Source organism: Dama dama, chromosome 32, assembly GCF_033118175.1.
Source record: "Dama dama isolate Ldn47 chromosome 32, ASM3311817v1, whole genome shotgun sequence".
NCBI lineage: Eukaryota > Metazoa > Chordata > Mammalia > Artiodactyla > Cervidae > Dama > Dama dama.
In genome coordinates, this window is record NC_083712.1 from 31,848,134 (window position 1) to 31,872,878 (window position 24,745).

The window sequence follows — 24,745 nt, forward strand, 5'->3', positions numbered from 1 at the left end:
AAATATTTACCACAATCAAGTTAATTGGCACATCCCCATCACCTCACATAGCTTTTTTTTTTTTTTTTTTTTTTTTTGACTACTTGGTATTTTAGAACTCCTGAAAACACTGAAGTAAGGCTTTCACTGAGAACTATCCCAGGTTGACAGGCAGGGAAAGATTTAAGGGCCAGTATTTCAGGCTCACCTCCAGTGCCGACCCTCATCTATTTGAACAGCCATGGAAGTGCTTCTCCAAGGATGGTGAAGAACTCCAGCAATGAAAAGAAAGCCCTTTTCTACTATGTGTAATATGTCATTGCAAAAAAAAAAAAAATTACCCAGTGAAAAAGGAAGGCTTGGAGCTTAAGGAAAATCCTATTGCCAATGGAAGGTGCATTTTTTCTCATTGCTTTAAGCTGTAAGTAGCCAGCGTCAGCAGCCGGGCAGCCAGCATCCGGGAGCCTTGGGTATTGGACAGGATGTTGGTCTGCCAGCTTCATGGAGGGAATGAACAATGGGTGTTTAATTTGCTTTTTATAGCAAAGCCCATTTGGGAAGAATGAAGGCAGGAGGATCTCAGAAGGGCTTCCTTTCCCTGAGGGCTGGCCCATCTGCTGGGGGAGAGGAGGGCCGGCTGCAGGCAGGAAGCCACTGCCCTCAGCGTCGCCTTTGCCAGGATGCTGGCCCACGTGGCCAGTGAGCAAATGACGGGCTCTGAGTGCATCGAGGTTAGTTAGGGGCCCCTTTCTGAGCATAAGACAACTGACTTCTGTCCTGGGATTACCGGGACATATGTTCCGTGAACATCCCAAGTATATCCTTTCTCTAACAAAGGCCTCTTTTGTTGGGAGAGTGAAGGCTCACTAAAACACCCCTGCAGGTGATGCAACATTCAAGACAAATTAATCAGACTTTGTCTAAGTATCACATCTTAATGCCTCTGAAAGTAGAAAACAGACCAAATTATAAACATCTATGAATGCCTTTGGGTCATTAATACGGATATCACTTTCTGCGTATAATGGATGTAATTATTATAACTATTCTTTTATTTTGATGTTATGAATTCTGTCTTGAAACTGGCAGAGGTTTACCAACCAGCTCCGAGGCACTATGCTTTGAGAGTTCGTAAACCTATCTTTCATCATCTTAATCTTTCTTGCTGCTTGCACATCATTTTGGAGTCTAACTGAAGAAATACTTCCTTCTCATTCTTTTTTTTTTTTCTTCTTCCCTCTGGTTTCTACTGAAATTAATAAATTGCTTTGTTATATTTATCTGTAAAGTCAGAATAAATAAGCTCTGGAAAGAACCTGATGAGATTCTTATGAATTTAACTGATAGCTCTGTTGACTGTTCTCAGACCTGTTTTGGTTTTATTCTTGTAGCAAGGTTCCTGCCTGTCTCACAGTAACCTCCAGATAAGGAAGGTATTTTAAACTCTGAGAGGGTGAGCCAGAGGTCTTTCCTGAATGTCTCTGACTAGGTTGAGGGTTTAAGGGCACAGGCAAAATCTGGGTAAGAGAAGGCCCTTTCTGCTTGGAGCTTGATCCCTAAACTCAGTGACGTTTGACCTTCCGGATGTGGGTTGTTTTTACACGTGACCTTTCCCTCCTCAAAGCTGAGACCGATCCAGTTAAGATGCCTATTTTTGCTTCATATTTTCACTTATATGCAATGCTCCTACCCAGGTGAGTTGCTCTGCAAGTTAACAATCCTTTCAGTACCTTAGAAGACATCATTTGGGGATTTGGTGAGGGACCACAGTCCTGCTGATAAAGAAGAGATAACTGTGAAAATATTTGTCATCTGAGTCTCACTATTTTTCTGAGTCACATGTGTTCTGATGTGGTGGTGGGAGTAAAGAAGACTCTAATGACTGCTCTAGACAGAAGGATGGAAAATTCTTAGATCATTCAGTTTGCCCTTCAAGACTCATAGAGGATGATGGCTTTTGGTTCATCTTCTGGGCTGGCTTTGTCTTCGCATGCTTCCTTCTCGAGAGACACGTAGTGGTGGATGAAGATCTCAGTGGTACAGCCATTAAAAAGAATGAAATAATGTCATTTGCAGGGATGGACCTAGAGATCATCATACTGAGTGAAATAAGTCAGACAGAGAAGGAGAAATATCACATGACATCCCTTCTATGTGGAATCTAAAAAGAAATGATACAAATGAACTTATTTACACAACGGAAGCAGACTCACAGACTTAGAATGAACTCATGGTTACCGGTGGGGGGTGGGGGGCGGTGGTGGGAAGGATTGGGGGAAAGGATAGTTAGGGAGTTTGGGGTCAATATGTACACTCTGCTATATTTAAAATGGATAACCAATAAGGACCTACTAAAACACATGGAATGCTTCTCAGTGTTATGCGGCAGCCTGGATGAGAAGGGAGCTTGGAGGAGAATGGATACATGTACTGCTGAGTCTCTCTACTCTCCACCTGAAACTATCACAACACTGTTAATCAACTATACTCCAATACAAAATAAAAAGTTTTTTTTTTTTTTTAAATCTTGATATTAGAGAAATATTTTCAAGGAATCATGCCAAACAGCTATTGTTGTTTAGTCCCTAAGTCATGTCCAACTCTTTTGTGACCCTCATGGACTGTAGCCCACCAGGCGCCTCTGTCCATGGGATTCTCCAGGCAAGAATACTGAAGTGGATTGCCATTTCCTTCTCCAGGGGATCTTTCCAACCCAGGGATCGAACCCGCGTCTCCTACAATGGGGAGGCAGGGGTGTATTCTTTACCGCTGTGCCACCAGGGAAGCCCTGCCGCTCTTATTTAACTGGTGGGATGACTATATTCCCACCCAGGCTGTCAGACATTGACTTTAGTTCAAACTCTCTGTGGAATCTGGAGCAAGTCACTTAAAAATATTCTTGTGCCTCAATTTTTCTTCTTTATCAATGGTATCCAACAGAAATAAAATGTGAACAACACATGTAATCTTAAATGTTCTAGGAGTCCCATTAAAAGAATAAAGATAAATGAATAAAATTTGTTGAACATATTTTATTGAACTAATATATCTGAAATAGCATCACTTCAAGGTAAAATCAATATAAAAATTAATGAGATATTTTACATTCTTATCATTCATACCAAGTCTTTAAAAATCTGTTGTGTATTTTATACTTATAGTACATCTTAATTCGGACTAGCCACATTTCCAGTGCTTACAAGCCACATGTAGATAGAGCAGTTCTATATTTTGGAAGATGTCTATTGCTTTTTTTTTTTTTTGGTTTCAAAAAAACTCTTTTAATTGTTCACAATAGCACAAAATGACATCACATCATGGTACTACTGAGTCATGAGGATTATTCTACAGTTGATGGACAGATGTACTGTTCCCAAAACAAAGAATCAATGTCTGTTGCTTTTTAAAAAATATAGTCTATTTATTTGACTGTGCTGGGTCTTCCTTTCAGCAGGCAGGATCTTTGTCCTGTCCTTAGTTCATGGTTCTCTGATGCCCTCTGAGCTTTATGAAATAGATTCTAGTGGGTGTGGCGTGATCTGAATGAGTTTCAATCTGTGCCTTGATTCCTAACAGCCATGTGTGTGTGCATAGTCACTCAGTTGTGTCTGACTCTTTTTAATCCTTTGGACTGTAGTCTGCCAGGCTCCTCTGTTCATGGGATTTTTCAGGCAAGAATTACTGGATTGGGTTTCTATTTTCCTCCTCCAAGGGATCTTCTTGACCCCGGGATCAAACCTGTGTCTGCTGCATCGCAGGCAGATTCTTTATCCGATAAGCCATCTGGAAAGCCCAGTAACCATATCAGTGCGTACACATTCTGCAACCTTTCTGAGCCCGAGTTTCCTTGTCAAGAGATTGGGGATTGTCCTTGCACTTTGATGGAAATCTGAGGTAGTGTTTGTAAGGCGCCCAGTGAGTACCTGGTAGGCGCGTGTGTGCTTCCTTGGTAGTCTTTCCAACTCTTTGCGACCCCAAGAACTGCAGCCCACCAGGCTCCTCTGTCCATGGAATTTTCCAGACAAGAATACTGGAGTGGGTTGCCATTATTGTCCCCCAGGGAGTCTTCCCAACCCAGGAAACAAACCCATATCTCCTGCATAGGCAGGTAGATTCTTTACCACTGAGCCACCTGGGAAGCCCTCCCTGGTAGATAGGTGATGAGAAAATTGTCAGCACACACACCAATAGTGTCTGTCTCTGTGAAACTGCAGGTCTACAAGTCAAGGGCCTACGTGATGATTTGAGGGGATGTGTGTGGGGCTGCCACCCTGAGAGTTCACACACAAGGTTCTGCCATTTTAATTTCAGTTTTGGAACTGTCGAGATTTTTTTTTTTTAAACTGCCACTCTTGGGACTTCCCTGGTGGTCCAGTGGCCAAGACTCCATGCTCCTAACGTAAGTGGTCCTGGTTCCATCCCTGGCCAGGGAACTAGATCCCACAGGCCGAAACTAAGGCCTAGAGCAGCCAAATAATTAAGTAATAAATAAATAAATGCCACTCTTTGTCAGGAGAGATTGATTAGCAGGCGTTCACTGCCTTTTATTCACTCAACAAGCATCTCGTGAATTCCTAAAGGAGTGACAGAGTCTTTCACAAAGTTCTGTGAGAAATACCTGAGGAGCTTGCTTACAATAAAGGTTCTGAGACACCTCTCAAGACAAGACAGTTTAGTTGGAGAGGGATGGGGCCTGGGGATCTGCATTTTCACAGCTCTCTGGGGATACCAATGTAGCCCATCCTCCGACCAAAGATGGCAGCACAGCCGGTCCCATTCCTGCCTAGAAGGACATCTGAAATTGTCCTGGCCACCTGCGGGCACAGCCTTCCCCACTGGGTGGCCTCACCTGGGCCAGTTACCACTCAGGGTGGACCTGGGGGTTAGCCAGGCGGGTGAGAAGGCAGGAGAGAGAATGCGTCTTAAATAGATGGGCTGAAGTCAGATGCCTTACAGTGGAACCAGCCAGTTCATTCTTAATAAAATAAAACTCTCAAGTAATAAAAGAGGACCTTTTCAGGGTCCTGAAATAAGCAGTCACTGTCAAGATGGGCTAATGGTGTATTCTGACCTCCAGGCCCCTAGTTACCATCGGCATAAATAGCCGACTGCGCTAAAGCTGCCAGGAGTGGTTTTCTTTCTCATCAAAGACCCCTGCGACAAGAGTCGCTAGCACGCTTGTGGCTCTAACAGGCCCAGGGGCTATCAGTCATTTCTCGGCTTCCCACCCACGCAGCTTCGTGTGGTGGGCCAGAAGGCACCCCCTCCCTTCCTCGGAGTGAAGTCCCCCAGAGAGTCAGAGAGAGGATGTGACACCAAGCAGAAGTGTGGGCCCAGGCCTTGGCATCTGTCTGGTTCTGTGAATGCTGTGTGTCTGCGCCTCCACTGCTGCTTGACCACGTGCGGGTCTGGGTTATGACATTTGCTGCCCAGGTTTTAAAAAAATTTTTTTTCCAACAGCATCTGCAGGAGACTCTGCGAGGGTTCTACAAACCACATGGTGTTCTCTGGAAGCTGAGCTGAGGCGTGTGGGCGGAAACAGCCTCAGGTCTCTCTGCTTTTCTTTCTGCCTAAAACACTCACTGCACATACCACAAGTTTCTTTTTTCTTTTTTTTTTAAGAGGTTAGACAAATTTGCATCCTCCTTCTTCAAGCCAGAGGAAGTGCTGGAGGAAGTTGTGTATTAAAAGAACCGGGTGGAGGCTTAGGTTAGGAAGAGAGTCGCTTCTTGGCAGCTTTCCTTATGGCCAGAAGTCCCAGTAACCTTGAAGCTATTAACCCTTGAGGACACGGATCAGTGGTGAACTCACTTGGAGGAGGTCCAAGTGGAGTGGATCCACTTCATTATTTAGCTCCGAAAGCCAGGCCTCTTTCTCTCTTTACATCTGAGCCTTAGACTCATCAGCTGCAGTTTGTCCAGCAGTTCAGCTCCAACTCCCTGGAGATGCCAGCAAATCACAGGACAGCTGCTCTTAATACTGAGAACATCATGAAAATCCGCCCAGTGTGCAGGGGGTGTTGACACAAAGCCCTGGCCTTGTCATTATAAGGGGGCCAGAGGAGTGATGAGGTCCTCAGCTGGCCTTTTTCATTTTTGCCTTCGGATCATGGATGGTGAGCTTGTCTTTGATGCCTTAATTGGTTCTGAACTTTCTTCTTCCCTTCATAAAACCAGTGAAATGATAAATATTTAAGAGCTAGCCAAATCTCAAGTTAGGCTGTCTGTAGAACAGAGCCACTGCAAAGAAAGCAATTAAGTTATTGGCTTGAACCAACAGGACATTGGAGGGCATAGCATGGCAAAGCCACCACTAATTAAGTGGAAGGAAAGGACTTTTGAAAACACTGTTACCTGTGCTAAGAAACCTCAAGTGCAGACCTGGACCAGTTGTGATCAAACTTGAACATAAACCTGTGTGTGTCATCAAATATCGGGAGGACTTGCTGGCCCCTATGATCTAGCTAAATGTGCTGCCTCTGTGTTACTTGGGCTACCTTTCTCATCCTCAAATACATCTCCAGAGTGTTCAAATAATTCAGAGTACTCAAATAAAGAAATGAATTTGGGGTAAAGATCAGATTCATGGTGGATCTCTAATATATATATTTTTTCTAATATATTTTTGTTAAGATATTGGAAAGATTTAAGGCAATGCCTCATGAAAATTTTCAGGTGGACAAAAGCCTTTGGAAGGGTCCTAGGGTCAGGTTTTACAGGTCCAATTCAATTAAGTTGAACTTCTAAAAACTTGAAGGTGTTGTCCCACACCAATCACATCAGGAGTCTGAAGTAGAGAAGAACTCATCTCAAAGAAATTTGTGGATGTGGCCTTTATCTGGTATGGATTGATAAACTGACCAATATACAATGTGAATTACACCAGCTTAAACCAAAAGGGGTAGGGAGCACAAAATGAAAAGCTGTCTTTGAGTCCTCAAGTTTGTATTTGTAAGGAACAGGTTGGGAAAAACCACTCAGCTGCAGAGGCTTACTGTTTTTTTGGAAAAAGGATGATCAACAGGGATGAACTAAGTATCCAGAAGGCTGAGCCAAAAGCCACAGTGGACAATTCCCAGGCAGTAGTTCTGAACCCTAATCAAGGAGTCAGCAGCATACACCTGGCTGGATTTCACAGATTTCAGAGAAAGCTGTGTGCCTCCAATTCTCATCATCTTTAAAAAAATTTTTTTTATTTATTCAGCTGTACCCAGCCTTTGTTGCAGCACGTGGGGTCTCCGTTGCCTCACGTAGACCCTCAGTTGCAGCATAAGGATCTAGCTCCCCTGACCAGGGATTGAACCTGGACCTCCTGCATTGGGAGCCCCGTCTTAACCACTGGACTGCCTGGGAAGAACCTTTCCTTCTTGAATGAGAGTCTGTAGTGGTTATCCCAGGCCTATCCCACTATTGCAAGTTGGTTGTGTAGGTGGTGGTGGTGGATGAAGCAGAAAATTTGTCTTTTCAAGTACATGGGTCTTCATGGGTCTTTGGGCAGAAATAAACAGGTTTAAGGATCTCTTCTCAAAGAACTGAGCTTCATCTGCACCTGGATTGGATTTAGAAAATAAAAGTCCTGAACTCCCAAGAGGATACCATCATGGGATAAGATTTGGGGACTTTAACAGAGGGGTTTGAGTATATTTTTTAAGTGGGACAGATGTGAATCGTTACGGCCAGAGAACAATACATCATGATAGATCATATTTCCCAATGACATCCACTACAATATGACCCATTCCACATGCTTTTTTTTTTTAATTAAATACTTATTTATTTTTAAAAACATTTTATTTTTTGGCTGTGTTGGGTCTTCACGGCTGCACACAGGGTTTTTTTCCCTGCAGTGCACAGGCTTCTCATTACAGTAGCTTCTCTTGTTGTAGACCACAGGCTCTAGAGTTTGCAGCCTTCAGCAGTTGTGCTCCGAGGCATGTGGGATCTTCTGGGACCAGGGATTGAACTGGCATCCCTTGCATTGCAAGGCGGATTATTAACCACTGAACCACCAGGGAAGCCTTCCACATGCTTTTACCGTGTAACTTTGACATTCCTCCCATGCAGTGGTAGGGTCTGTGTATCTTTTTCTTGGACCTTTGTAGGCCTTTATGACTGTCTATACCTATAGGGTATGATGGAAGTCACACTATGTGACTTCTGAGGCTAGATCATCAAAGTGCCATGTTGTCTTGGGTCACTTGCTCCATGCTGCCATCAAGTAATTTAGACATCAAGTAATTTTGTCATCAAGTAATTTAGGCAGAAGTCCACATGGAGAGGAAGTGAGGCCCCCAGCCCTCTGCCATGACATCTATCCTACCACCAGCACCAACATTCCACGTGTCTTGGAAGTGATCTTTCAATCCCCAGTTGAGTCACCTCAGTTGATACTATGTGATGTAGACATGAACCTTTCCTGTAAGTCCTGCTCAAATTATACACTCAAGAGATGAACAAATGATTGCTGTTTTAATCCTCTAGGTTTTGGAGGGTTTGCTCCCAGACGTATGTAACTAGAACAATAGGGGCTGATTGGTAGTACTATGAGGTACCATGAGAGCAGTGGGTCACAGATGGGCCAGGCGGGATCCCAGGCATCCTGCAACCTTGTCATCCTTGACCTGTAGATTCTGGGTAGAGGACCCCCAAAAGTGAAGAAAAAGTGAAAGTGAAGTCGCTCAGTTGTGTCCGACTCTCTGCGACCCTGTGGACTATAGCCCACCAGGCTCCTCTGTCCATGGGATTTTCCAGGCAAGAATACTGGAGTGGGTTGCCATTTTCTTCTCCAGGGGATCTTCCTGACCCAGGGATCGAACTCAGGTCTCCCACATTGCAGGCAGACTCTTTACCCTCTGAGCCACCAGGGAATCCCAGAGCGTTCCCAAAGCACGGGCCAGAATGCACAGGAGTCATGGAATTGTGTCAGAGGCCGCTAAGGCAACAATAAGGAGAAAGTGTATTCTCTGTACTTACAAGGATCAATAGCTTTTTTAACATACTGGAAGAGCGGTTTTCCTTAAGACTGAATTGAGTTAAAAGAGGAACTGTGCTTGGATTCACTTGAAATGAAGCTGCTGGGATGAAATCAATGCAAAAACAAGACTTGAGAAATGGAAGCCGTGGAGGGAAGGGATCAATCTTGAGTAGAGATTTGTGTTGCAACCCGGAAGAAAATTTGTAATCGGAATGAAACAATGGTGATCATAAGCCCTGACTGTCAGCCGGGACTATGGAGGAGGCAAAGGATTGGACCAATGACCCCTGGGGGGTTACCAGAGGGTGGAAGAATGGGAACGCCAAGAAGAAAAAGGTCCCTGGAGCAGAGAGGCAGAGATACAGACGGATGCACTTTCATCCAGTGGCTGGATGTATTCAGGAACACGGGAGACAAAGACCCATAAGACGGGGCCTAAGGAAAAGGACCCTTCCGTCGTCTCCAGGGACCCACCGCACACACTGCTGCATCCTGTCCCCCTCTTCCCAAAGCCGGAGGCCGTAAGGCCCAGTGATCTGAGTTCCAACCCCAGCCTTAGGGCACAGCATTGGTTGTGTCCTCTGCCCCAGTCCTGTCCTCCTCGGGCCCTCACAGGCAGGCCCAGACAGAAGAGAGGCTGATTTCCTCTTGTTGTGCTGTGAGCTCCCTGGGGGCAGGCAGGGTATCTTATTCACCCTGCAGATGCTGCAAAGCGGTTTGTTGATTGAATGCACTAATGCATGCCTGTGGGGCTGAGAGCAGCTCCAGATGGCACAGGGGAGCAAACAGGGCACGCACGTGGAGGAGGCGGGGGCAGTGGGTGTGCAGGGTTGGGGTACTGGGGAGGGGGTGCCCAGTTTCAGGAAATCCAAGGCCTTGTCTAAGTTCTTCTACTGTGAAAGTCACTCAGTCATGTCCCACTCTTTGTGACCCCCATGGACTGTAGCCCGCCAGGCTCCCCTGTCCATGGAATTCTCCAGGCAAGAATACTGGAGTGGGTAGCCTAACCCTTCTCCAGGGGATCTTCCCCACCCAGGAAACCCAGGAATCGAACCGGGGTCTGCTGCATCACAGGCAGATTCTCTACCAGCTGAGCTACCAGGGAAGCCCATGTTCTTCTAAGTCAGGTGCTCATAGGCAGGAAATCTAACTAGCCATTTATTTACTTATGAATTTTAGCTGTGCTGGGGCTTCGTTGCTGCGCGGGTTTTTCTCTCATTGCAGAGCACAGGCTCCAGGGTGAGGGGGCTTCAGTAGCTGTGGTGTGTGGGCTCTAGAGCCCAGGCTCAGTAGTTGTGGCTCCAGGGTTTAGCTGCTCCACAGCATGTGGGATCTTCCCGGACCAGGGATTGAACCTATGTCTCCTGCATTGGCAGGTGGATTTTTTTTTTTTTTTTTTTTACCACCGAGCCTCCAGGGAAGCCCCGGACTAGTCTTTGTCAATGTCCCTTTTCCTGCTCTGACAGAGGGGCCTCTGAGCCTCGAAAAGGTCTGGCAGAAAGGGGGAATGGAAGGAACGAACCCGGATGAAGTCCCACCTGGGGAGGGAAAGGAGCTGGGTCTGCGCCCTGCAGAGCTGTCTTCCTCCCCGCTCTGGGGCTGCCCCTTCCTCGTCGCCAATCCAGGCTCCTGCCTTCCAGCCCGGGCCTGTTGCAGTGCACACCCCGGTCAGTCACCTCTGGTTACCCACAGGCCGTGATGGCGGGAATGCCCCAGATGTCACCGTAAAGTCAGGACATTTGCAAGCGAAAAAAGGACCCGGGCCACGTTTTAATACTTCATCTCCTTCATTTTACAGCCGGAGAAGCAGGGATCAGAAGGCTAAGCAGCTTATCGGAGGTGGCGGGGCCAGGGCTGGAAGGCACGTGTCGCCCTGCTGTCCCCATCCTGCGAGTCAGCAGGGCTCCGGAGAGCGCCGCCCTCCTCCCCGCTGGGTCTTTGCACATCCTCCCCAAGGTGGAAGGAAGTGGGTTTCCGTCCTCTTCACCCTTCGCTCATCTCCATCCTCCCCTGCTGTGGGGACGGAGGCTTTTAACATAATCACCCATCAAAGTTTTGCTATGAGATACCATCCCGACGACAAAAAAGACTTGTTTGTAGAGTGGAGATCCCTCTCCGTATAATGTGGGGATATGCGGCCTTGTGGATTAAATTGTCTCCCCCTGCCCCCAAATACATGTATGCGCTGTGTGCTAAGTCACTTCAGTTGTGTCCAACTCTTTGCGACCCCATGGACTGTAGCCCGCCAGGCTCCTCTGTGCATGGGTTTCTCCAGGCAAGAATACCAGAGTGGGTTGCAGTGCTCTTCTCCAGGGGATCTTCCTGACCCGAGGATCAAACCCTCATCTCTTATGTCTCCTGCATTGGCAGGCGGGTTCATTACCACCAGTGCCGCCATACTGAAGTCCTAACCCTGGATACCTATGAATGTGATGTTCTTTGGTAGAGGGTAGACAAGGCCCTTAATCCAATATGACTGTTGTGCTTGTAAGGAGACAGAAGACACAGAATAAACACACAGGGGAGAATACCTTGTGAAGATAGAGGCAGAGATAGGAGTTATGCTGCCAGAAGCCGGGGATGCCTGGCGCCACCGGAAGCTGGAAAGCTCAAGAAGGACCCTCCCCCTAGAGGTCTGATGTTGAACTTGTATTGTCTAGAATTGTAAGAAACTAAAGATCCTGTGTTCTAAGCCCGGGGTCCCCAACCTCTGGGACCTAATGCCTGATGATCTGAGGTGGGGCTGACGTAATAATAATAGAATGTAATGCACTTGAGTCATCCTGAAACCATCCCCCAACCCCTGCTCAGTGGAAAAATTGTCTTCCATGAAACCCGTCCCTGGTGCCCGAAAGGTTGGGGATTGCTCTCTTAAGCCACCCGGCTGGTGGTACTCAGTTATAGCAGCCGTGTGTGTGTGTGTGTGTGCACGCGCGCGTGAGTCACTCAATCGTGTCTGACTCTTTGCAGCCCCATGGATTGTAGCCCACCAGGCCTATTCTGTCCATGGAATTCTCCAGGCAAGAATACTGAAATGGGTTGTCATTTCCTCCTCCAGGGGATCTTCCCAAACCAGGGATTGAACCCAGGTCTTCCTCATTGTAGGCAAATTCTTTACTGCCTGAGCCACCAGGAAAGCCTTACTGCAGCCTTCAGAAAATACAAATGAGACTTGTTAGCTGGAACCAAGGAAGCTGAGGTGGGAGAAGCCAGGATCTGGAGATGTAGCTAGAAAAGGAAGTAGGGAACCCACATGAGGCTTGCCTGCTACTGCCTAGAGGTGAGCAAGGGGAACAACGAAGCAACACATGGACCCCTTTCTAGCTGATCAGAAACCAAGTCCATTTCCTTTCTAGCCCCTGGGGGCCTGGCCAAGGGGAGCAAAGAATTAATGCCTAGAAATGAAATCTCTGATGCCACCTCTGGTTGGTCTCATTCCCTTTGAACTTGCACTTCTTCATTCAGCAGACAATAACTGTCTGCTGCGATTTCACCTGTGATGGGACCCAGAGATCTCAGAGAATAAACCTCATCTTGCAGTGATCTTTCTCTGGGTTCCTGTCAGTGCCAGGGCTGTGCATGGCATGTACTGGCCTCTCAATCTGTATTGCCTAGTTGGGTGATTTGGTATCACAGCAGGAGTGCAGCCTAGGGTGGTTTGGGTTTGTTTAAGTATATCTAATTAGAGTGTAGCGGTATCTTTACACTCCCAGGCAGAAGAGAAATTACGCGACAAGCGGATGCCCATCTACTCATCGACCTCAGACTGGCTGGCGTGATCGCTGAGCTTTGCGACTCTCCCAGTTTGGGCTCCTCCTGTTTGTATGTTCAGGGTGTTTCTGATTTTAGAAAATGCTCATTTGCCTTTTCTCTTCCCTGTTTCAACTCTCCACCCCAATTACCTGGTAACTCATCTTTCTTTACAGGCTATTTATTTTGCAGAATTTTCAAAGAGCAGGATGATATTCAAAGGTAAGCGTGGAGAAGCCTTACTCCCTCTGTCCTCATCTTCCTCTCTCTGGGCCACAGGGACGGATGAAAGTGAAAGTGAAAGTGAAACCACTCAGCCGTGTTGGACTCTTTGCCACCCCATGGACTGTAGCCTACCAGGCTTCTCCGTCCATGGGGTTTTCCAGGCAAGAATACTGGAGTGGGTTGCCATTTCCTTCTCCAGGAGATCTTCCTGTCCCAGGGATTGAACCTGGGCCTCCCGCATTGTAGGCAGACGCTTTTACCGTCTGAGCCACCAGGGAAGTCCAGGGATGGATAATTGCCATTAAATTCTAATGTTTCTAACACTCTTAGATAACAACACATAAAAGCATATATTCTTAAATCTGCTCCATATTTCTTCTACAAAGACAGCAAGAATATTTACTACTTGACAACTTGATTTTTTTATGCAACTAGTACTTTACTGAAGTGTAACATATGCAGTCAAATGTACAAAACGTAAGTGGACAGGTGAATGAATTTTTTTCCTTCTGAAAGTTTATTTTTTCTTGTGTGACTTTTAAAAGCAGTCTTAATGAGGTACAATTGGCATAGAATAATAAACTGCATACATGTGCATGTATATATATCCATGAACCATCACTACAATCAAGATAGTGAGCATATGCATTGCCCTCCAAAGTTGCCTCCTACCTTTGCATGTTTTTATTAGCTACTAAATTAAAGCAAGTGGCTTCTAGCTTTCCTGGGGGCTCTGTTGGTAAAGAGTTCACCCTCAATGCAGGAGACCTGGGTTCGATCCCTGGGTCAGGAAGATCCCCGGGAGAAGGAAATGGCAACCACTCCAGTATTCTTGCCTAGAGAATTCCATGGACAGAGGAACTACAGTGCGTGGGGTCACAAAGAGTCGGCATGACTAAGTGACTAACTTTCACTTTCAAGTTAAAACAGATTACTGAGTTGGGCGGAACACATCTCACGTCATGCTGATTTACATCCTTGTGGATATTTCTTTGAGGTTCCTGCAGTTTCTTGGGGCTCGCCTAGTGGCTCAGCGGTAAAGAATCTGCCTGCAATGCAGGAGCCACAGGAAACACAGGTTTGATCCTTGGGTCAGGAAGATTCCCTGGAGGAGGGCATGGCAACCCACTCCAGTATTCTTGCCTAGAGAATCCCACGGACAGAGGAGCCTGGTGAACTACAGTCCACAGGATTGCAAAGAGTCGGACGTGACTGAAGCCACCTAGCATGCATGCACAGTTTCTACCTACCAGGAGGTAGGTACCGGGGCGTGAGTCTTTGCTACCACCATGTCTTATTAATCATCTAACTTTGTAACAGTTAAACAGTTGAAATCAAGGGACTTTGGGAAGATTAATTTGAAGGTATTTGTAGCAGAGAGCTTATTTTTGTCAGCCTGTAAACCTCCTAGTGCCAGGGCTTCTGATTGTGAGCAGGTTGACTCAAAGGATTCAAGATTCTTGGAAAAAAGGAACAGAAGTTCCACAGAATTTCAGGATTTCCTTTGTTTATAAACCATAATTCTGGGAGGAAGGAAGTAAACACTCATTAAGCATCTTGTAAGTGTCAAGCACTTTACATAAAATAAATAATTTAATCCTCAAAATAGCTGCAACGGAGAAGGGATTATCACCATTTTTACAGAAGAGGAAATAAGATCTGAAAGTCTAAGCAACTGGCCCAAGGTGACATGAGCTGGAGTTGAAACCCAGAGCTGTTTCATTTTAGAGTCTATCCTATTTACATCCTATTTATATAACACTTTCTGCACCTCACATCTAGGCAAATATTAACAATTTATATATAGATAGATATAGATATCTATAGATTTGGGCTTCCCTGGTGGCTCAGACGGTAAAGAATCCTCCTGCAATGTTGGAGACCTGGGTTCGATCCCTGGGTTGGGAAGATCCTCTGAAGGAAGGAATGGCAACCCACTGCAGTATTCTTACCTGGAGAATCCCCATGGACAGAGGAGCCTGGCAGGCTACAGCTCATGGGGTCGCAAAGAGTCGGACACGACTAAGCGACTAAGCACGGATATAGATCTGCAGATACATCTATATACATACATGCACACACACACACATATACACACATACATACATACCTATCCAGATGTGCTGTCGTTACCTGTTAGACTCTGCCAAAGCCCTTAGAAGAAAGTTAACAGTCTATAGAACATGCAGGCAAATTGGTTACATGGGTAAGTGGATTTTGTAATTTATATAAAATGATATATATTGAGTTGATCCCAAGTGTTCTTGTTACAAGTACTGAGAAGTTTCCTTATGGTCTAAAAACTGTGTTCTGCATTTTAATGGAAACAAAATAAGGATGAGATAGAACATCTACTAGCAAAGATGGTATCATGTTGTTGGCGAGGTGAGGCATTCAGAGGGAGACGGGGTGTCGTGGCTGTTGAGGACAGCATGGTTCTAGGAAGGCCCCGACTGGGGAGAGGAGAGCTAGAGGATAGGAAGTTGGATGTCCAGTTGGGATGGGTCTCAATATCCAGAGCTTTTAAAAAACCAGGCAGTTAAGTTTTGACGACTTGCTCGAGTTTGCATGGAGAGCTATAATAATAATGTATAACTGAGTGTGAGGCATCCTGCCCAGTTACACAGTTGGCCTTGCCTCTCCATGGGTTCAGCAGCTCAGGATTTAGCCAACTGTGAATCAAAAATATTCGAAAAAAATTTCCAGAAAATTCCACAAAGTCAAACTTGAATGTGCTGTGCTGCCAACTATTTACATAGCATTTACATTGTATTAGGAATTAGAAGTAATCCAGAGATGATTTAAAGTGTACATGGAGAATGCGCATAGGTTATATGCAAATACTGTGCTATTTTATACAGGGGACTTGAGCAGGTACAGATTTGGGAATCTGCGGGCTGTCCTGGAACTGATCCCATTCGATACAGAGACTGTACATCTTACCAGCCTCTGCATTCACCAAAAGCTGAAATCTTTCCCTCATAAGAACCAGTCTCAATTAGCTGTAAGCAAAGGGAAAAAAAAGACCACAGCATCAGAGTCCTACAAGAGACAGACAAGACATTCAAAAGGGGTGACTGAAGGGCATTCCTTGGAGGAGGGCCCACTGACTAAGGTGGAGTGGTTCAGAGGAAAGCAAGAGGGGCTGGTGAAGCACCAGGACCAGCAAAGCAGGAAGCCATTGCCACCCCCAGGCCTGAGGGGCCAGGGGAAGAAGGGGGCGCCAGAACCAGCCTCCGGAGCTTCAGGTCCCGGCATACATACCTCTTTCTCCCTGTCCCCACATCCTCTGGCCAGTTGCTGGTTTCTCCTGTTAGTCCAAACCAAGAGGAAGCTGAGGGTCCTGAGAAGTGTGTGGGCGCAGTCCCCAGAGGTCAGCAGCCTGGGGTACAAGACAGGCTGGAAAGGCTCAGCGCGTGGATGTGGAAGGACAAATGGAGGTCAGTGTAAAACCTGGGCGAGGGGGATCTGGGAAGGCTTTTCTGGGCAGTACATCAAAGGAGCTATTCCAGGTGCCCTAGAAGCTGAGAGTTTGAAATCCACTCCCTTTTGTAATCCAACAGCTTTGTCCTGGTTCTTAACAACAGCTCTATAAAACCAGGACCTTATCCTTTTTGGAGTCCTCATTTCCTGCAGAACCCAGATATAAGTGCCAGCCGCTTAGCTCCAGCCCTAGCTGAGGAGGCGGTAATGGGGGCTATTCGTAGTGAGCACATTGTCATCGATTAGCGACTTGGAGTTCAAGGTAGTGGGCCCCCAGATAACTCTGAATGATGGTGGCGTTTGTCAGTTGGAAAGAGGTCTTCCTCATTAATTCATTATCTTGCTGGAGAGGCAGTAGCATTTTGGCTCCAGCTTTTCAACGATAGTGGCTCTATTTCCGACTTGCTTGGAAACTATTATTAACTATTATTCCAAACAATACGCTTGCATATTTGACAATCCAGAAACCAAATTTAGCCGGGCAAATTATAGACAACTGCTCTCTTATAATGTCACTGTGATGTCCTAATTTTTTAAAAAATGGAAGATTAACAGAGCCAGCTTTAGACACTTAAGACAATATTTTATGTTAGAAACCATTTCCCCCCAAAGATACTTAGATCTCTGCAATGCTCCCAGAGCTCTCTGGAAGATAACTAATGTTTCTTTCAAAGGAAGGGGAAGTTGCAGAACATCAAATATATGCAAAACTTCTTCAAAGCTGGATGTGCCATCAACATATAAGGAATTAAGATGAAACTAAGGAAAACTTAAGAGGTAATTTAAATGATTTAAGCACTGCCCTCTTCCCTCCTTCTCTATTACCAACCCCCCCCCCCCCCAACCAAGACAAAGCTCATAACATTAGACTGACCTTTAACATAGGTGATTTTAATGAAACCCAAGGCATTCCCTGCTCCTGAATACATCTCAAACCATTCTTTAAAGCAATGATCTCTTGTCAAGTCCCTTGCTCTGATGTGTGAAGGAGGAACATCTGACATTTGAAAAATATTGTACAGGTTTGAATCATCTAAGTATATTATAGCTTTATTTTTATAGATAAGAGAAACTAAAAACAGTTTGAGCAACAAAGGAATCTGTTAATACAGCTGGATTTGAATGCCACTAATTTGGATTCCACTGTGTGATTATAGGCAAGTTGCTTAACCTCTCTGAATCTCAGTCTTCTCATTGTAAAGTAAGGATAACAGTATTGTTTGCCATGCTTATTATAAATGGTAAGTGGATTTGTGTGAGCATTAAGGTATTTTTTCCTGAAGGTACTTGTTACATGGAATACAGTGCGAGAAACCAGCCACAGTAATATACGAGCCTTCTCCGAGTTCAGGTCTCTTACTGAGAATGCTATGTTGGCAGATGACCTATGAGACAAAGAAAATGTGGTCTTATATATGGAACCTGAAAAAAAGGTCATGGTTTTTAATAAACCAATCTAGCGTACTTGAGCTTGAGGGGGCTATGCATCTATTTTCAAACTTGTCTGTTGGGATACCACAACTGGCCTGCTTTGCCTGGGATTACCTGATCAGCCACCATGACTATTGGGACAATGACAGCAGCATTTCATACTCTTCCCGCAAAATGATGAATACAATTGGTCCACTGCCCTCACATGGAGAAATGATCCTTCCAGACGTGGGGAGGATGTTGATATGAAATTGTGACCCAGCACAGGTGATGATGTTCCAACTGAAACAGTTTCAAAGGATCAAAGCTCTATAACAATCCAGGCTTTTTTCTTCAGTAGTCTTCAAACCTCTCTGTCCAACTTCAGAGATCTGTTAAACTTAAATCTTTGGAGCAAAAAGTAATCTGACCTTTGTATTTTTCTGATTTTTAAAAATAAATCTTATGCAACGGGCAATCATTTTATAATGTATGCAATTTGTAGGTATCAAAATGTTTACTTTTAAAAATTCTTGCAAATAAAATACTTTTGAATATTTTTGGAAATTGAAACTTATTTTAATATGTTTCATACGTATTGTGATCATTGAAGCTAAATAGAGCATAAAACAGAAGGAAAGGGGAGGAGAATTAGAAGAAATTTTGGCAGTCTGCTGTAATATTTGCATTAAAGGGACAATTAAAAGTAAATTGCCCAGATTCTGGAAACTTCTTCCAAATCCTAACTCAACCACTTAACAGTTATGTGAACCCAGGACAAGTTATTTAATTTCACTCTGCCTCAGTTTCTTTGACAACAAAATGGGAACATAATATAAATATGTTATGAGATTTAATGAGTTAATATATATTACATGCTTAGAAAAGCAATAGCAGATAGTAGAATCTAAGTCTCATCATTATTATCACTCTTCCTAGAATCACTCACTAGAATATTCCTGAAGATTGGTGATTCACCCTTTATTGTAATTATTTATATTGCTTTTTATATTTATCAAAGCTATATATAAAAATCAAATTGTATTTAAAGAGTAATCATGAAAAACAGCCTTCTCCATCTCTACAATTAATCTGTGATCTTGCTTCCAGAAGCAGTCACTTCTCATCTATTCTTTTAGCCTATTACTTTGGTATTTACTTCCTTAAGTAAGGATATTTATTACTCCTTTATTTATCATCAACTATAGACATTATCTATGAATTTCTATTACACCAGTCAAGTTTAGCTTTTGAACTCTTCCCTTTTCCTTTCTCCAATTCTACCAAAATTATCCTTAAGTCATATTTTGTATTTGCTTTATTACGATTGTGTATATATTGTTGACCCCTGAGCCAAGTGATGTGCCAAAATTACGTTCTATTTTGTTTTGGAAATTTTTGTTTTTATTGGAGATAATTAATTGCCTTAGTTTTTCATTTCTTTATCTCTTTAATCCCTCTCCCACCCTCCCCCCAAATACACACATGATCATTCAGGGCAGTCAGACATCTCCTGTTTCCTTTCACACTATCAACTCTCTTGGACAATCAGTTGATTCCATTGTTCCCCAAAGGCTCCCCTCTCTGAGCCCTTCATCCACTTCCTTCCGTCTGGGCGTGGCTGTATATTAGGCTGGTTGCTCGACTGCACCCCAGGTTTCCTTCTACCTTTCCTGTGTCCTCCATCTTCATACTATTTTACTTGCTTACTTTTCTGAAACACAGCCTCTGGAAACATATTTAAAAAGTGTGCTTCGCAGGTAAAATGCTTGACTCCCTGAATATCTGAAAATGTCTTTCCTCTAAGCTTACGCTTGATCACTCAATTGGCTGGTTACAGAGTTCTAGGTTGAAAATAATTTCAACCTAGAATTTTGAAGTTAGTATTGGTTTGATGTCTTCTAGCTTCCAAGCATTCTGATGCCTTTCTAGTTCATGTCTTTGGTACGTGACCGTTTTTATTCTTTCTAAATGCTCATAGTGTCTTCCTTTTTATGCTGGTATACTCTCTTCATTGTTTATTTATGCATTGTGCTGAGCACGTTGTGGCTATTTTCAGTCCTGAGTCTCATATTATTGAGTTCTGGTAAGTTTTCTATTATTCTTTGACAATTTCCTCTGCTACATTATCTTCATTCTTTTCTTAGAACCACTGTCAGTTGATGTCAGACTTCATAAATTGATTCTCTAAATTTCTTACTTCTAGTCTTCTACTATTTTTCTTCTCTTTTTCTTTTGTTGCTCCTTTGGGGTTATTTCCTCCAATTTATCTGTCAATCTCTTTACTGAGCACTTAAAAAAATTCACGTTTTATTTATTTTTTTAGTGAATAATACATGCTCATGTTAAAAATTCAAAATTATGAATAAAGAGAACACAGGTAGAAGTAAGCCTCTCTCTGGCCCTCATTCCTCAGACATCCAGTTCACCACGTTGGCAGGGATGTTTGGCACAGTTGAGGGTGGAGCTGCAAACAGGGTTGTTTTGTGAAAGTTTGCATGCTGAGGGATGGGAGGAAGCCTCACACAGCTCTCTTTCTTAATGAATGCAGCCATCCAGGCATATATGCTCCTAGATAGGAATTCTCTGGGTGACTTTGCTGGAGAAAAGAGCCTTGGCTGTCAGCACCTCTGGATCTTTTCTCCGGGTTGGTACATCTCCCTAATGTAGGACATTCTAACATTCTGTTGGAAAGTGTAAGACTGAAGCCTGGCTGCTAACATTCTTAGCAAGAGAGCAGGAGTGTGGCTGGGGAGTGTTTGGGGGAACATTTCCATACTCCGTTTGTAAATTTCTACTTCTTCATTCTTGTTTCAGTCTTGTGCAACCACCTAGAACTGTGCCTAATCTCTCAGTCCAGAGACCCCCTCCCCTCCACTTTTTACCCTTTCTAGAGACTTAGTCTGTTTTACCTTCTTTGGTCTTCTCTTGTGGTAGAGGAGGGGAAGTCTGAGGAGGCTGAGGTGAATAAGGGAAGGGATCTTAACTTCGTTTGGGCTTCTTCTGTTCTTTACACTGAATTTCTATTGATCTCTTCTTGCTTACTGATGCTTTCCCTTGTTATCACCATCCTACCTAGCCTCCCCACAAAATGTTTTATTTCAGGTACACTCCAGTTGACCCTTGAACAACACGGGAGTTGGTGTCATCAACCAATGTGAACACAACTTAAGAGCTGATCCTCCCATCACACAGCTCCTTCATCCAGTGTTTCCCCACCAGGGATTCAACCAACCCCAGATCGGGTAGGACTGCTATATTTACTATTGAAAAGAATCTATGCACACGTGGACCTGCTCAATTCAAACCCATGTTCAATTGTAGTCAGTTTTAGAATTAAAAAAAAAAATAGTTTCCATATCTCTGCTGAGATTTTCCACCTTTCATTCATGACAAGTTTATTCTCTTCTACTTTATTCACCATAGTTATAATAGATGTTTTAAAGTCCTTGTTTGCTACTATAAACATTTGGGTCATGTCAAGGTCAGTTTCTATTGATTACTTTTTCTCTTGAGTGTGAGTCACATTTTCCTGTTTCTTCGGATGTTGAATCATTTTGGATTATACTCTAGACATTGGGAGTGTTGTGCTGTAGATAATCGGGAGGAATGCTGTCTTTTTCCATTGATTTCTCTTAGTAAGCCCTTGGTTGCATTCTAACTGAAAACTCTAATTTTGGTTGGCAGCTCAAATTTTCCTTTGGTTCATGTCCCTTTAGCCGTGCTCTTTGCAGTTCTCCTTATGCCTGGGTAGCTTGAGAGTCACTTGGACATTGTCAGAGTTTACACGCATAATCTATGGTTCTTCATCATAGACCTCTACCATCGCAATATGGTGACTTCACTTTCCAGGGGCTGTGGTTGCCCTGAACTCTGCTCTCTGGTTCTTCAAGCTGGAAACCCTGCAGGTTTCCTGTTGGAGTTTTAACTGTGCCCCATGATCAACTTCCTTGCATCTAAGGGGGAAAAATGTGGGGGGAAACTCACCTCATCAGCCTGTACCAGCCCCCCTTTCCAAATGTCAGCTGCCCTCTCTAGAGTCTGCCTTCTTTTGTTCACTGCAGATGGTTTTTGTTTTTTAAAATGTTGCTCTGTGAAGTGAAGTGAAAGTCGCTCAGTCGTGTCCCACTCTTTGTGACTCCGTGGATTGTAGTCCATGGAATTCTCCAGACCAGAATACTGGAGTGGGTAGCCTTTCCCTTTCCAGGGGATCTTCCCACCCCAATAGTTATTATCTGTGATGCAGCAGGTTTAGTTTGAGCTTACTCTACTGTACCAGAGGTAAACTTCTAACTTCTTTTTAAACAAACTTTTAAACAATTAAATTTTCAGTCATTAACTCTACTTCCGAAGTAACTCAGTGCCACCAATTTCTAAGCTTTTTGGAGGTCCTTTGTGGAAATGACAGTACCATTGCTACTATATTCACCCTGAAAAGCTCTTTCAGCAAGCATGAAATGACACATAAATAAAATGGGAGGTAATGGAACACTGTGGCACAGATCCTCCTAAATCAGACAGAAACCCTACTCTCTTCCAGTTAGCCTCAAAGTGTCAGAGGTCAGGTTTTTTTAGCTTCATGTGAACCAAAATAAGAGTATTCTTTTAAAGCAACACTTTAAAAAATGTGGCTAAGAACCTCAAACAGCAGAATCCCTTGGAGTTCTTGTTAAAAAAATGCAGATTTCTGGGTCCTGCCTTAATCTACCTGAATCAAAATATAGGATGGAGACTAAGGATTTACAGATAGTCAGATGGCTCAGAGGCAAAGAACCTGCCTGCCAATGCAGGAGACATGGGTTCAATCCCTGAGTCAGAAGATTCCTTGGAGAAGGAAGTGGCAACCATCTCCAGTATTCTTGCCTGGGAAATCCCATGGATGGAGGAGCCTGGCAGACTACAGTCCATAAGGTGGCAAACAGTTGGACAGGACTTAGTGTCCAAACAACTGTGGTCCATAAGTGTTGCTTCTGTTTTCGGCTTCAGACAGTAAAGAGTCGGCCTGCAATACAGGAGACGAGGGTTCAATCCCTGAGTTGGGAAGATCCCCTGAAAAAGGAAATGGCAACCTACTTCAGTATTCTTGCCTGAAAAATCCCATGATGAAGGATCCTGGTGGGCTACAGTCCATAGGGTCACAAAGAGTCTGATGCAACTGAGCAACTTCACTCACTCACTAGGCTGCTTAAGCAACAAAGACCCCCCTGATGTGTATCTGATTCCCTGTTACCATAAATGGAACTGGTGTAAGGAGTGAGACACAGCTCCTGATTTTAAGTCAGTAAATTTGCTTCAGGATGACAAACACAAATCTTTTGGAAGCATGTTGCATGATAGGAAAGAGTTTTTCGTTGTTTTTTCTTTTCCCAGGGTCAGTTTGAAATAGGGATTTTGAATAAGATTTTAGTACCTAAATTTGTAACTGCTCTTAACATGCATACTCTGTAAACTCCTAACAGGAACTCACTACTATGTACAGCAAACAAGACCCCTTTGCTGTAAGAGGTGGCCATTCTTTCTGGCTTTCTCTCACCAGCACTCAGGTAAGCAATATCAACTGTATTGCTCTGTATGATGGTAACCCCACAGAAACCATCACCATCACCTCAGGACCCTGCATACGCACTGGAATGCTTCGTGAGGCTGTTGCATTCATTTCTGGAAGTTAATTTTTACTCTTAACTTCCTATAAATTCAAGAGACCAGACAAAGTAGTGTAGTAATTGGTCTGTTAGATCAGCTTCATTAGAAACTGACTTCATTCTTCATTCATGCTACTCTAGACTATTAACTTAGATCTCAGTAAATTTGTTCTAGAGAAATTCATGTACTTTTTAAAAGACCCATTTTCTATCAAGGTACAGTTGGGGAAATTGAAACACTGAAGAGGTAAGCATTGTGCTTATGTCTTGGTTATACACACCTTTTGAGGGGGGACCAAGACAGAAATAAAAGGTAAGTCATCCTCTCTAATTCAAGGCTATATAACCTCTACTACTGGGCTCTTTGGGGCTTCCCCAGTCACTCAGATGGTAAAGAATCTGCCTGCAATGTGGGACACCTGGAATCGATCCCTATGTTGGGAAGATCCCCTGGAGAAGGGAATGGCAACCCACTCCAGCATTCTTGCCTGGAGAATTCCATGGACAGAGGAACCTGACAGGCTATACAGTCCATAGGGTTGCAAAGAGTCAGACACAACTGAGTGACTAACACTTTCACTGGGCCCTTTATAAAGCCGTAAGTCAGTGCTTCACCCCCTGGGGTACCTGAGCCCTTAGGGGGTCTTTGAAGAAAACAAGAAGGATTTTTGAATTGTTTTCATTAATTTCAAAAGGTCCAACAGAAACTGCACATTTCCCAAAATAAAACTGCATGAATTAAGTAGAATGTCATGGTATTTTTGCTTTTGATTAGCGTTAAATTAATTCAGTTTGATAACATTGATTATCATGCTAATTTGAAGCTTTGATTGCAGTTATATATGTCTTAGATGATTAAAATGTAAAAATAGGTTAATTATGTCTTAATAAATGCAGTTTGTTTGATAGAATTTTATAACACCTAAACTCATCAGAAAAAATGCGATAAATTTGGGGCACTTTCTACACATACCTAGAAATAGGAAGAGTGTTTCTAGTACATATAATTCTAAAACACACCTCTTTCAAAATTCTTCTGGAATCACAAGATTCCACATATTTGTTCTTTCTGGTCCCCTTAACATGCATAGTATAAAGACTTCCCTGGTGGCAAAGTGGATAAGAATTTACCTGCCAATGCAGAAGACACAGGTTCAATCCCTGGTTGGGGAAGACCCCATGTGCCCTGGGGCAACTAAGCCCATGAGCCACAACTATTGAGCCTGTGTTCTAGATCCAGGAACTGCAACTATTGAGCCCACAGACCTAGAGCCTGTGCTCCT

The 24,745-nt window shown here is 43.9% G+C and overlaps 1 long non-coding RNA gene across 1 annotated transcript; it reads left to right on the forward strand.

The window, feature by feature from the left end:
- The first annotated feature begins 16,107 nt into the window (after positions 1-16,107).
- LOC133050348 (uncharacterized) lies at positions 16,108-23,363 on the forward strand. Its single transcript, XR_009691603.1, has 4 exons — positions 16,108-16,367; positions 17,085-17,187; positions 20,926-21,065; positions 23,280-23,363. It is a non-coding gene; the product is annotated as an uncharacterized LOC133050348 (long non-coding RNA).
- The last annotated feature ends 1,382 nt before the right edge of the window (positions 23,364-24,745 follow it).